Source organism: Podarcis erhardii (genome assembly GCF_964252035.2).
Source record: "Podarcis erhardii genome assembly, chromosome: 12".
Lineage (NCBI taxonomy): Eukaryota > Metazoa > Chordata > Lepidosauria > Squamata > Lacertidae > Podarcis > Podarcis erhardii.
The window spans coordinates 23,021,929-23,035,206 of NC_138513.1; the positions used below are offsets into that span (position 1 = coordinate 23,021,929).

General features: G+C 42.3%; 1 protein-coding gene across 4 annotated transcripts in view; it reads right to left on the reverse strand.

Annotated features, from left to right (window-relative positions):
- CALCR (calcitonin receptor) overlaps positions 1-13,278 on the reverse strand; it is a 135,338-nt gene that overhangs the window by 96,857 nt on the left and 25,203 nt on the right. Inside the window, exons 1-2 of one of the 4 annotated variants that reach the window (XM_081882253.1) lie at positions 10,590-10,635; positions 9,982-10,175 (exon numbers count right to left, since the gene is read on the reverse strand). The exons of 2 other annotated variants lie outside the window; for them this stretch is intronic. The gene's annotated coding sequence lies outside the window, so the exon portion shown is untranslated. Of the gene's footprint in view, positions 1-9,981; positions 10,176-10,589; positions 10,636-13,278 lie in introns of those variants that run through there. One more of the 4 variants, XM_081882254.1, reaches the window with a different exon arrangement.

Genomic DNA, 13,278 nt, shown 5'->3' on the forward strand with positions numbered 1-13,278 from the left:
ACATTTATTAGGGACAGCAGTATAAAAAAATACAGTAGTTAATCAGAATTTTGATTATCTTTTGCTTATTGCTTGGGTGGCTGTGCTGTGTTGTGCCTCCCTTCCCTTTCAACATACTTCCACACCACTAGTCCTTGAAACTAGAAGTTCAAAACTAGTGCAATGAAGCGGCTTTTTAAAAATCAAGCTTCACTTTAAGGGACACAAAAACAGTTATAGGATGAGATGAGGGGTTTCGCTCTACTCTGCTCTTTGCATATGCCTTAATTCTGCATGAGGGGGGTTTCCTTGCAACAAAATATTAAATACAGTTATAATATTCTCTGTGAAAACAAGAGCCAATTTATTTATTTTTTGCTTCTTTCTTGGAGAAAGGAAATGTCTCTGAATTTTGAAGTATTTGCCACAACGGCTATGTTTAACCTCCACTTCGGAGGCTCTGTGTGGGAAATGGCAGCCCATGAAAAAATTATCTCTGTGGCAGCCCTTAAATTGTGGAGCTCCCTCCCCACAAAAGTGCGTCTAGCACTTTCATTGTATAGCTTTTGCCAAATGGGTTTTGTTAAATAATTATAATAATGTATCTGTTTTGCTGAATTGATGTTGCTCTGCTCATTGTGAAAGGCGGGTAATAAATGTTATAAATTAAAAATAATAATAATCAGGAAGCCCCTCCCAAAAATGTTCCTCTCCCTCCTCCATTACTTTTTCAGGCAGGTTTCATTTTGCACCAAAACAATGGTAAAAAAGAATAAATGTTTAAAGTTTTCAACAGAATTCTAGTAAATCAAGGAAGAATATTCATAGCTTCCAGCTGTTAGCAATACCCAAAAGGGAAACGGTTGCTTCTTCAGCATTCTTTGTTTAACAGCTTTCTCTATAAAAATGTTCCGCATAACTTATTTTCTAAGTAAGCCACAGGGACTAACACATCATCACAGATATCTTGATAAAGGTTGTAAGTATCTCTTGAAACTGAGGTCAACTTGATTGTTAAGTACTATGATGTCTCGATTACTGGGGTTATTCACCCATTTTCTATAAGGGTTTTTTTTAACAAACAACAACAACACCCTTTTCCCATCTTCTTCAGTAAGCTTTACATTAAGCACCTGTACAACAATAAACCTTTATGCCAGAAACTTTCTGCAGATAACCGATGTTTGAAGATGCTTCATATGCCGTGTTGGGTAAATGTTCCATCTAGACCCAGGTATGCGGAACCTCTGGTCCTCCAGATGTTGCTGAATGACAACTCCCATCAGTTCCAGCCATCATGGCCAATTACTATGAACGATGGGAGTTGTCGTTCAACAACATCAAGAGGGCCAAAGGTTCCCCACTCTGGATCTAGCCCAATGCTGCCGAGTCTGACTAGCAGTTGCTCTTCAAGGACTCAAGGAGCAGAATTCCTTCCTAATCCTGCCTCCCAAGACCCTTTAACCTGTAAAACAAACCTGTCCTTACCTTACTACAGTGGTACCTTGGCTTACAAACACCTTGGCTTACAAACACTTTGCATTACAGACTCCGCTAACCTGGAAGTAGTACCTCGGGTTGAGAACTTTACCTCAGGATGAGAACAGAAATCGTGTGCCGGCGGCACGGTGGCATGGCAGCAGCAGGAGGCCCTATTAGCTATAGTGGTACCTCAGGTTAAGAACAGTTTCGGGTTAAGAACGGACCCCCAGAACAAATTAAGTCCGTAACCAGAGGTACCACTGTATCTCTTACAGATCAACATATCTCTCATGATAAAGGTAGGTGGAACATTCAGGTACCACCATTGAACATCTAACTTTGTCTTTTCTTCCAATACCTTACTTTAATAGTAGGCAAGTATTAACTGAGCCAGTTACGATTATATGAATGTAGTGGGACATTTTGGGTTAGTGACTGGCAGGTGTGTCACACAGCTGTGGGTGCCTGGGGCAGTGTGCGTGGCCCTAGCACCAAAATTTGTGGGTGCCCAGTCCCTTCATGGGGAATTTTGTGGTCGCTCGGGCACCTGGGGCCCCAGGGAGTTGGCACCTATGGACTGACTGGCCATAGCAGTACACAGAGCACGAGTGTCCACCTACATAAGAGGCAACATCTTTAGAAAAGGGTTCAAGCATTAGACTTAAACTTCTGTCTGTTTACATAAGTCTGATTCAAGCTCCTAAAAATTACATATTTTCTCATAATATTTGCATGTTGATTCTTGCTGTCACTTAGATGCTAATATTTTTTACATAATTTTCAGAAAATAGAATTTGACTTGTATAAACAAACAAGCAGACAAAATCTGAATTAGTCTTACCTGTATACAGGTAATTATCAAGTTCTCTAAAACAAGTATCTGCCATTCAGATATGTATATCTTATATCTAGAGCCATATCTTCAAAGCTCTCATTGCTGGCTATGCAAGATGTGTTTCTCTGCTGTTACCAACAGTGGGAGAATCTTGCTTTGCACAAATAGGGCAGAATTACAGGAGCACAACCAAGAGAAAGTTAATTTTCTAACAAATCAATAGTCCTTATTCTGTATAATAAGTTACCACTCTATGTACATCCAATTTATTCTCTAGTTTTTAAATAAATCTATTCCCAATGCTTGAACTGTCTAATCAGTCAGTTGAGAGACTTGTTTTGCAGACTCAGTTGCAGCCTGAAATTTCATACTGAATTGCCTCAATGCTCAGAGTTTTTGAATGTAATCCTGTAAGATTACTGTGGGGAAACAATTCTACTAGCATGTCACAGAAGCCTGAATCAAAACCGTCCTAACATCCTTATATTCTAAACTACCCCTTAAAAAAAAGAATTAGAAATGTTAATTAAGGAGATACTTTCCGGGCTGTCATTTTGCATATTTCAGCAAAGTTTTGTGTGAATAAATTATGTGTACTGTTCTAGGGTGAATATCACACTCCCAGTTTAATAGTCGATGCAAGTCCCCATAGAAAATAATTCATTTTCTCATTTCCATAATAAAAGTAACTATATTCCCATACCACAGTGCATTCAATTCAGAAAGTTATCCACATTTATTCATCATTTAACATATAAGGTTAGTGTGAAGGAAAAAGTATTATACTGAGAAGCTGGAGCCAAATCCTTATCTGGCATGCATCACTGCGGCTTTGTACAAAGCCCTGGCCCTAAAGAAATTTGCATCAACAATGCAAAATAGCCATAAGGAAAACAACTTTTACATGATTTAAACGGTGAGTGCCTTATGCAGTATTCAAAAGTACCTATACTAGTACATTAAGCATCAAGAATCCCATCTTAGGATCCATGGAAAGCATATGCTAAGATCCAAAGAACTAATTTAGGTGGGATTTTAATGTCTTCGCTTCTAAAACTTTAAACAGCAGAAACCTCACGGGACCAACACAAACTAATTCTGAAAGCAGTTTGTCAAAAGCCATCTTGTGCCTGGGCACAGGGAGGCTGCTCTCTTAAGAAAAACAAATCAAATGTCCCTGCAGCATACATAGTCAAATGGGTCCCGGCTAAAAACAACAAAACTCAACACAGTCATCTTATATTCAGGGTAATAATGTGGCTTATCTAACTAGTCAAGATATGACATTATAAACTTTTAATTCATCTATTCAATACTGGCAGCCAGTGCCGGATTGACGTATAAGCTAAACAAGCTATAGTTTAGGGCCCCACTCTCTTGGGGGGCGGCCCAAAAAATTTAAAGGAAAAAAACCTGGAAATGTACATTTCCAAAATATATGATAAAAACAAATAAAATAAAACCTACATACAACAACAGTGTATATACATATCCTTCCCTTGTTTTAGTGGCCCATAAATAATATTTATTCCATCAATTTTTGCCATCCATAATTTAGCTTAACAAAGTAACCCTAGGATTTGGGGACTGCAGTGATGTATGCTATTAATTCTATTTTAATTACCTTCATGATTAGATAGCTAATGATTTATAATTAGATTGTGGGAGATATGAACTGAATCAGAGTTTGTGGCACATCTCTGATGAATTCATTAAAATTGATTTATTGAGTAGCATTCTCTGAAGCTTGATGCAGCAGGGTTTATTTGAACAAAGTTCTCACTAAGGTCAATGGGAGGTCCTCCCTCCTCCAGATAAGCAGTCCTAGTAAGGAGAATTGCTAGCACTAAATTGTACCAACGGATCTCTGGTGTAGGGACGAGAATTGGCAGCCATTTAACAAATAGGATCCTAAAATATGCTTGGCTACAAAGCACAGTTGGATTTCTGAACCATCTATATGCTTAACTGTCCAACCATTTTGGGAGAGCTAGCGTAACAAATTTAAGAACAACAAACAAGACTAGGAAGGAGGTTGAAAGCAGATTCACAGAGCCAGATTTTAAACCACTGGGCAGATTAGTTGTATGCATGGGCTTGTCCACTGGGGATATTAACAGCTGCGCACAGTGATAGTTGCCAGGGGTGTGCATTAGATTCAGACAAATCCCATAGAAAAGCTGGGAGCATTGGAAGGATTTGGGGATTGTCAAAGGTGAAGCGGTATGATATGGGAACTGTTTTCATGAAAAAGGTTATTGAATAAAGAATTGATCGCAGCATATAGCTGTGTGTTTAGTCTCTGGCATTCTCCTCTATAAGAGCCTCCTATTTTAAATAGTTAATGGGGCTGATCTCTCTTTAAATTTTTAAGTTTAATTTTATTAACATATAAAACACATACATATACATTTACACAATACACATACACAACACACTACCTTATTTTCATAACATAAAACATACCTACATTACTCTGTATAATACCTACCTATACTATACATATCAACATACCTACACACCTACCCCACATGGACACCCACCAAGCGACTTGACTTCCAGCCGTTCTTGTTACTCTACTTTATTTTTCCAACTAGCTTAAACACATTTCATTATTTCTTTAATCTCTTCTTCTATCTTGACTTCACTCTCCTTTCACTCTAATCATTTTCTGGATTCTCTCAATATCTGTCAGAAATTCTACTTTTCCCACATAAATTTTGATGTATTCCTTAAAGATAGCCCACTCCTTATTCACTTTTTGTACCGTATCTCCTCTTATCCTCCCTGTTAGTTCGGCAATATGGAAGTATTCCATCATTTTAGATGACCAGTCTGTTTTAGTTGGGACGCTGCTGCTTTTCCAACTTTTGGCAATCAATAACCTTGCCACCGTAGTTGCATACATAAACATTGGTCTGACCGTTCTTTTTATTTCCTCTGACGTGATACCTAGGAGAAAGGATTCTGGTTTTCCCCCCCAATGAAAATCTAAACATCTTTTTCAATTTGTTATAGATATTTTCCCAGAATACCACTTTAATGGGGCTTATCTCATCCAGCAGTTAATTGGCTTAAGGCAGAAATTGGGCATAGCAGAGGTTGCCTGATGCTGAATTAGAACACCAATCCATCTAGCTCAGTGCTGACTGGCAGTGACTCCCCAAAGTTTTAGACTGGTGCCTCTCTCAGTCCTATTTGGAGATGCTTAGAATTGAACCTGGGACATTCTGCATGCAGAACGTATGTCTCTGAACACCAGCTGCTGGAAATCAGAGGCGGTTTGTGTGCCATTGTGCTTAGGGTCTGCTTGTGGGCTCCCCATGGACATGTGTGGCTGGCCATGGTGAGAATGGCACAATAGACTAGATGGGCCTTTTGCATGATTCATTAAAAGGCTGAATCATATGGTTCTTACAATCTTAAAATGGGTCCTCTACCACTGACCTAATGCCCTTCCCCTATAGCTTAAGGGGCAAAGGCCAGACCACTTGGCACACACAGCTCTGCCCTCCAATGACTCGCAGCTACTCCCACCAGCATCTACCGCCTGAAGCAACTACTTCATCCTACTAATAGTAGAACTGGCCCTGCCATCATGGAAGGCAAGATGCTGTTTCAACTTGCAAAATTACTGGTGCCAATGCTGAGGATGTTTGTATTCTCCTTGTCAAGGGCAAAAGGGAGGGTGAAAGGATCAATTTCCGAAAGAATAGTCTTTGGAAATCTGTGCATTGCACCATCATTCTATATATTGAGGTGCACTTTATGTGAGCTATTACCCATCTGGCAGAAAGCTAGTTTCAGCAAGCAGTAGCCTTTTTTTATTGAAGAAATATTCTCTATCCATGGAGATCGAGTGTGCAAAGCTGCAGAATCACTTGACAACTTTGCGGAACACTGTAACATTCCTGTCTCAGTAATTTACACCTATTTAAATAATCACAGCTTTGGCTAGCTAGAGAGGAGAAATGTTACACTTCCGGAAAATTCTGAGCGCTTTTTGTTCTGGCAAAAGGAACTCTACATTCACTAAAACATGTCATAATTAAGATATCCTGTTACCATGGGGGAAATTATTGTTAAACCCTACCTTTTCTATCTGAGTGCAGGAATGAGGTTTGGCTTCAGACCCATAAAGTAAAGGTAAAGTTACCCCTGCCCGTACGGGCCAGTCGTGACCGACTCTAGGGTTGCGCGCTCATCTCACTTAAGAGGCCAGGAGCCAGCGCCGTCCGAAGACACTTCCGGGTCACGTGGCCAGCGTGACGAAGCTGCTCTGGTGAGCCAGCACCAGCACAGCACATGGAAACGCTGTTTACCTTCCTGCTATACAGCGGTACCTATTTATCTACTTGTACTTGGGGGTGCTTTCGAACTGCTAGGTGGGCAGGAGCTGGGACCGAACGACGGGAGCTCACCCCGCCGCGGGGATTCGAACCGCTGACCATGCGATTGGCAAGTCCTAGGCACTGAGGTTTTACCCACAGTGCCACCTGCGTCCCTTTCAGACCCATAAGCTCCCCCATTTGAAAAGCTGACAGCCCAACAATCTGTCGGGCAGGCAGGTGCTTGTGGATGCTCACAGTAGAACTACATATATGCATTTCTGTATCCAGGATCTTTCCCTACTACCCAATATGGAATCAATTGAAAACTTTATGTAAATTGAACGGAGCTAGCTATTCTGGTTTTAAGAGCTTGATCTTTTCCATTTGTATTCCTTTCTCAACCTTATCCCAGGGGCTTTGAGTGGCTCACACATTTTACAATTACAATTTCCATTGGGGGTGGGGGGAGAAAAGAAAAGAAAAGAAAAGAATGCAAAGCAGAGAAGCTGCCAGTTGGGATGGATCTCTTGCTGCCATGGAAGGATAAGACTCTCTAACAGCCACTGGTCATCTGGTTAGTGGGTGACATTTAGTAACACCCATTAGCTTTTTAATTAATATTCAGCGTTGATGACAAATAACACAAATGGGTTAAAAACAAATTGTGCCTTTTTAGAAACATTTTTAATAAACATTTTGAAATAAAAGGTCAAAGTTGGGGACAATTTTTGGTAGGCAGGCATCTAATAAAATTAGGGGTTTTAATTCAGGGGGGCTGCAAGCAAGAGAAAAGGTGTTATTTCTGCCTGCACTATATAAAGCCAAATGCTTCTGCCAGATTCCTGTACTCTTCTCTCTTCTTTACCACAATGCATCCTCTCCAACCATGGGGAGAGCACATGCTTGGCATGTAGAAGGTCTTGGGTTCAGCTGCTAGTCCTTCCGGGTAGGAAGGATCAGGTGAAAGGTGATGGGAAAGACTTTTGCCTAAAATACTGGAGATCCCCTGATAGATAACTGCCAAAGTTGTTCAGCTTTCTTAAGGATTTTACCGGAGGGTATATACTGCCATGTGGGCCAGATTAAATCGACTGACGGGCTGGATTAGGCCCCCAAAATGGATTTTGGACATGCCTGGCCTAGATGGACAAACAGAATGGTAACCTGGAATAAGGCAGTTTTTTTACTGAAAAGGAGTAATGGCCCCATCGGGGAAGGAAACATGTGGCATGACAGAATGAAAACCAAGTCTATGAAATGAAGCAGAGCCAATCTTCCAGGTTTGGACAAGAGAAGGTCTCCAGCTAACAAACGAGTTATACTTGCTGAATATTTAGTAACGTGTACACAACTGTAGATGAATGAAGTTTTCCAACTCTACTCATAAGAGAAGTTCTTTACCTTTATTGTCTTTTTGTGAATTGTTTTGTCTTCCCAACAAAGCCCTGGTAAAAATAAAAGGAAGGGAGAAAAAGAAGAAAACCAATCTGTGTTTTTGAGTTTCATCATATTTATGACCCAAGCTACAATCTGCACCTGAATTACTTCTTCAAATTATGTTGCTTAGTGATGGTCAACTGCCTGGCCAATACACAAGAATACAATCGGCATCCAACAAGTGATTATATGCATGTATGGGTGAGAGCCGTGTCAGATTGAAAGGGACAACAAGAGATTCTTATTGAAAGGGACTGGTGAAGGAAATACAAAAGGAGAAAAGGCCAACAGACCTGTGGGGGCTTCAAGAAAAAGAAAAAGCAGACTTGGATTCCTGGGCAAGGGAAGGCAAAGTGACTTCTGGAAGAGTGGGTGGTGGCAACAAATCTATTCTGTCCAGGAGTGACAGACACCATAAATACACCTCTGTACATCGTCAAATATTTGTAGAGTATTTTCTTCAGAGCATTCTTACTGCTTTAAAGGCAAACAACTGTTTGGTTTAAATTGGGGTTTACCTTTGGCTATCTGACCTGCTGTACCCCCCCCCCCAAAATCAAGTGAATGTAGACATGCAAAGTTGCCTTATTCTGTGTCAGAGCATAGGCCTCTCAAGCTCAGCATTGTCTACAGTGTGGTGTAGTGGTTAAGAGTGGTAGACTCGTAATCTGGGGAACTGGGTTCACTTCCCCGCTCCTCCACATGCAGTTGCTGGGTGACCTTGGGCTAGTCACACTTCTCTGAAGTCTCTCAGCCCCAGAGTGTTTGTTGTGGAGGAGGAAGGGAAAGGAAAATGTTAGCCGCTTTGAGACTCCTTCGAGTAGTGATAAAGCGGGATATCAAATCCAAACTCTTCTTCCTCTACACTGACTGGCATCAGTCTCCAAAGTTTCAGACCAGTGCCTTTCCCTGTCCTGCCTGGGATCATCTGCACGCAAAGCAGATAGTCTCCCACTGAGGTACAGTCACGGCCGTCTTTACCCGGGGGTGCAAGGGGTGTAGGGCACCCGGGTGCTGAATTCTGGGGGGCACCCGGCACCTGCCACTGAAGCAGCTTAAGCTCTTAACTATCTACCTGTTATGAAATAATAAATAATTTTGATCAAGCTGACATTCAAAGCCATCCACCGCTGCCGTCTCCACCCTGGCTGCTTTCTCCTCCCCAGAGTCATGCTTGCACGGAGAGGCTTTGCTCTCTCGCCCGCCATTGGAGCAGCTGCTGCCTCCCTCTTCTTCTCCTTCCTCCTCCTGGGGAGATTTTAAAAGTGCCTGGATGTGAAGCTGTGCGCCTTTGTGGAGCTCGGGTGCCCAGTTCTTGAGGGGCGACGGCAGCAAGACTCAGAAGAGCAGGTCACTGCCATGGCCTCACCTGCAACCGTGGAGAAGTATATCCTGGCTATAGACATGGCCAGCACTAAATTTGGGGGTGTTGGGCGGATCTTTGTACACCGGCAGCGCATAGGCTAAAGATGGCCCTGGCTACAGTCCTTCCTATTGAAGCTCTAGACTTAACAGATCAACTGCAAGAGTAGCAGTAGGCATGGCCAGTCACTCATGTGCACGGTCTTCCCTGTAACATGAAGCTGGGAACCAAGGAAGGCAAGCTCTTTTTTGCACAATGCACTGTAGACTGCTTATCTCAGGTCACACTTGTTATTCAGTAGTCACAGAGCATGTCGAATCCGTAGGCTGGCGTAGGCCGGCGTAGATAACATTTCATTTAGCCTCGCACTTATTCAGATAACTACACCATAGTTGATAACATTTCATTTAGCCTCGCATTTATTCAGATAACTACACCATATACTAAAGGGTTAAACATTATGGGCTTTATTCACAGTTGGGCTCAGCTATACGAGCTGAGGAAATGGCTCCGCTTTTCTGAGTGAAACTGAAATGATATTGCACGCCACTCACATATATTCAGAGCTGCTGTAAGATCCAAATGCCCCCAAAATTGTATTTCTCAGGGTCCCTGGCACCTGAGTCACAGTTGAAGCAGCATAGCAAGTATCAGCTCGATAATGGAGGAACTCTTCTCTGGCTGCAGTTGCTATGTGCTCCTGACTTCTGAATGGTGAGACATTCCAGGGGCAACAGGTCCTGATTTCCTTAGGAGGAGATAAGATCCCTGGAGACTTATGGCATGCTTGCACTATTTGATTTATTCAAAGGTGAGCACAGGTGGAAGACAGCAGCAGGGCACTTCTATCAGCAGATCCTCTACCCCACACCAGATTTCCAGAGGGGACACACTGCAACCCAGGATGCTTCCATACTTCAGTAACTCCCTGTAACTCCCTGCTTCTTCTCTGTGTTTTTATGTGTCCCTTCCCCAGCACTGTTTCCTTCCTCCCACCTCCTTCACTGACACAAGCAAAAACACAATAATATTAATAATAATGAAAAAACACAGCGGCACACTTAAAAAACATTTTAAGAGCCTGGGATCCCTTCCCGCACCAGCCTCCCTCTTATCAAGGTACATCACAATAATACAATACTTTCCACAGTTTCCCACTTACTGATCGCATTCCCCTGGAACATCTCCATCAGTCGCTGGCATAAGAAAGGGAACACTATGGGAGGTGATGGTATATTTTTAGCTGCATCGCAACTGAGCAGCTGGAAGTAAGGAGGAGATTTTGCTCCATGGGAACACCAACATGTTAAGTTTGGGAAACTCAAGTCCTGATTTCACAGAGGCTTCCTAAGCCAAACATGCTCCAGAGGAGCTATCAGCATCTGCAGACATTTATTGTTCCTGCACATTCCTTATATTTCAGGTCCTAACACTTGTGAACATATTCTTCTTCTCTCTCTCTCTCTCTCAGCTGTCAGGAGGCAAGTGCTCCCAAATGAGGCATTAATTTGTGTGTACCCAAACAGACAGTATAGTCAGTGGAAAGAAAATGAATCATTGCAGCGCAGAACCACAGAAGAACATTTTGGCGGCTGCTCTTGTTTTGCTTTACCTTATCAAGTTTTTATAAAGAACGGGGGAGGGGACAACTCTCATCTTTCCTAAGCCGAGCATCTTTGTTGTTGTTGTTGTTGTTAAGATAGCAAGAAAATAGGCTATCGGGACTTCCTTTTTGTTAAGTTGTGGGTGAACATATCAGACGAGACAGCGATTCTTCAAACAGCTCTTGTTTATTCACAGGCCAGAACAGAACTGAGCTGAAGGGTTCAGCCAGCCTGCTTATTTAGAGCTCCACTAGAACGCAACAGTAACCACTTTCTGTAACTATCCAATCACTGAACGTCACTTTCAATCCCTTATTTGCATATGTGGACCTGAGTGAAAACTATCTATAGTATCCCCCCCCTGCTGGCCCAGGGTGAAAACTTCAGTACATAACACTTTTCTAACCATTCTCCACCCACCCATAAAGCAGCAGCTATAGGCTAACAGGGTTCATATTCCAGATATTTTCCTCAAAGCCCCACAAATGTTGCAATTGTGATTTTGGGAGACCTGTGCATTGTGCCTTTTCCTCCCAATAGGGCAGGTGGATGCTGTGCTTTTACTGGTGGCTGTGCACTATCAGGTCAGTCTGGGTGGGGAGGTGGACCGGAAGAGGAAGAGGAGGAACAAGCAATGGATGGCAATTGCACAGGAGTAATAATCATCATGCCCTCAAGAGTTGCTGCTTCATGCCTTCATTGGTCAAATTCTGATATAATTGCAGAACGAGCAATTTGTGCTTCTACTTGTTACAGACCAGCAGTCGCTAGCAAATCTTACCCCATTGCAGCAGGCAAGGCAACAGCAGACTGAGCTAAGTGCGACTGAACCTGCATCCCAGAGTCCCAGTGAGTTTGATGAAACACCCTCACATACCTAGAACAAGCAGTGGATCAAAGAGGTGAGGTGAGCTGCATAACTGATTTGCATGTCTCCTCTAAGTATAGTGGGATCAGTCAAAAATGTCAACAAAACCAAACATTTAACTTGTGGAGCTCTTTGATTTCGGAAAGGAAGCAGGAGGGGGGGGTGAGAAGTCCTTTCTGACCCCCAATAAGCATGGCTTGTTTAGGCATCCGTTTGGAATTCCTCCTATAGCAGCAGTTATAAATTAAACCCACCCTGCTATAAATTCACCCTGCAGAATGAGAGGCCACAGACAAAATAAACTGTAAAAACCTCTGAAATACAATAAATCAATTTTTACAAGGGTGCAGCCACATCAGAAAACTAATTTTAATGTGGAATATCCAAGTCAGGCCAGACAACACAGCTTGCCAATGAATAACATGCTCTCCAGTTTATCCAATTTATTTACAGGCAACTACATTGTGTATCATCCTTGAGAAACACATTCAGCTGTGGTCTGAATTACGTATGGTCTAAGTCCTTTGGGTACTTGAGGTGACAGTGTCACGCTGTGGCACATTAATGAAAACTCCTGGACTTTACCTTAAGGCCCTATTTTTTAGGTAAGCCTCGGTATAAAAACTGCAGTGCTGGTGGCACACCAAGAAACATTTTCCAGAATCTTTCTGTTCCAATATGTGTTCACAGCTGGAAATTCACCAGCACCTGTGGCCATCAGTCACATTCTATTCCTTGTTAACATCTGCACCAGAGAAGGCTGAAGGCCAATGAACTGAACCCTTATAAGGAATAGATAGCCTGACTTTTAAGTAGGGTTTCTTGACCATGTACTTTTGAATACCCCTCCTTGAATATTTGTGAGCAGGATTGGGGTAAGCCATTATCTTGCAGGAAAAGGTGATCCAGAGAATTAGGTAAGTGCCCATTGTCTTTGTCTCCCCCTGCGCCTGGGGTTAAGTTTCTTTGACTTGGTGGGAGAAGACACTTCTGAAGGGTCCTTGAGGCTTGGTAAGCATTTGCTTGGAAGACATGCAAAGCACTGACTCATTTAGGTGTGAACAGGAGGACAGTTGCCCACCCCAACTACAGTACAAAGCACCATAGAAGGTAGGTATGCAAAAAGTAAATTTAAAAACTGTAGTAACAATATGCTGTTCATTCCTTTCACATAAACCAAGAAAGAGGTTAGAGACAAATGCATTTTTGTGGAAAAGTTGGCATTGATATTTCTTGCCATGAATGCCTTAGGATTTGAAATGAATAATATGCACTTCCCTCTTTCCCCAGAGTAAACTGGTTTGAGATGGATGCACCAACGAAGGGCTCATTCATAAACAACACTAAACTATTTAAAAAGCCTTGAACTCTCTTCCCTC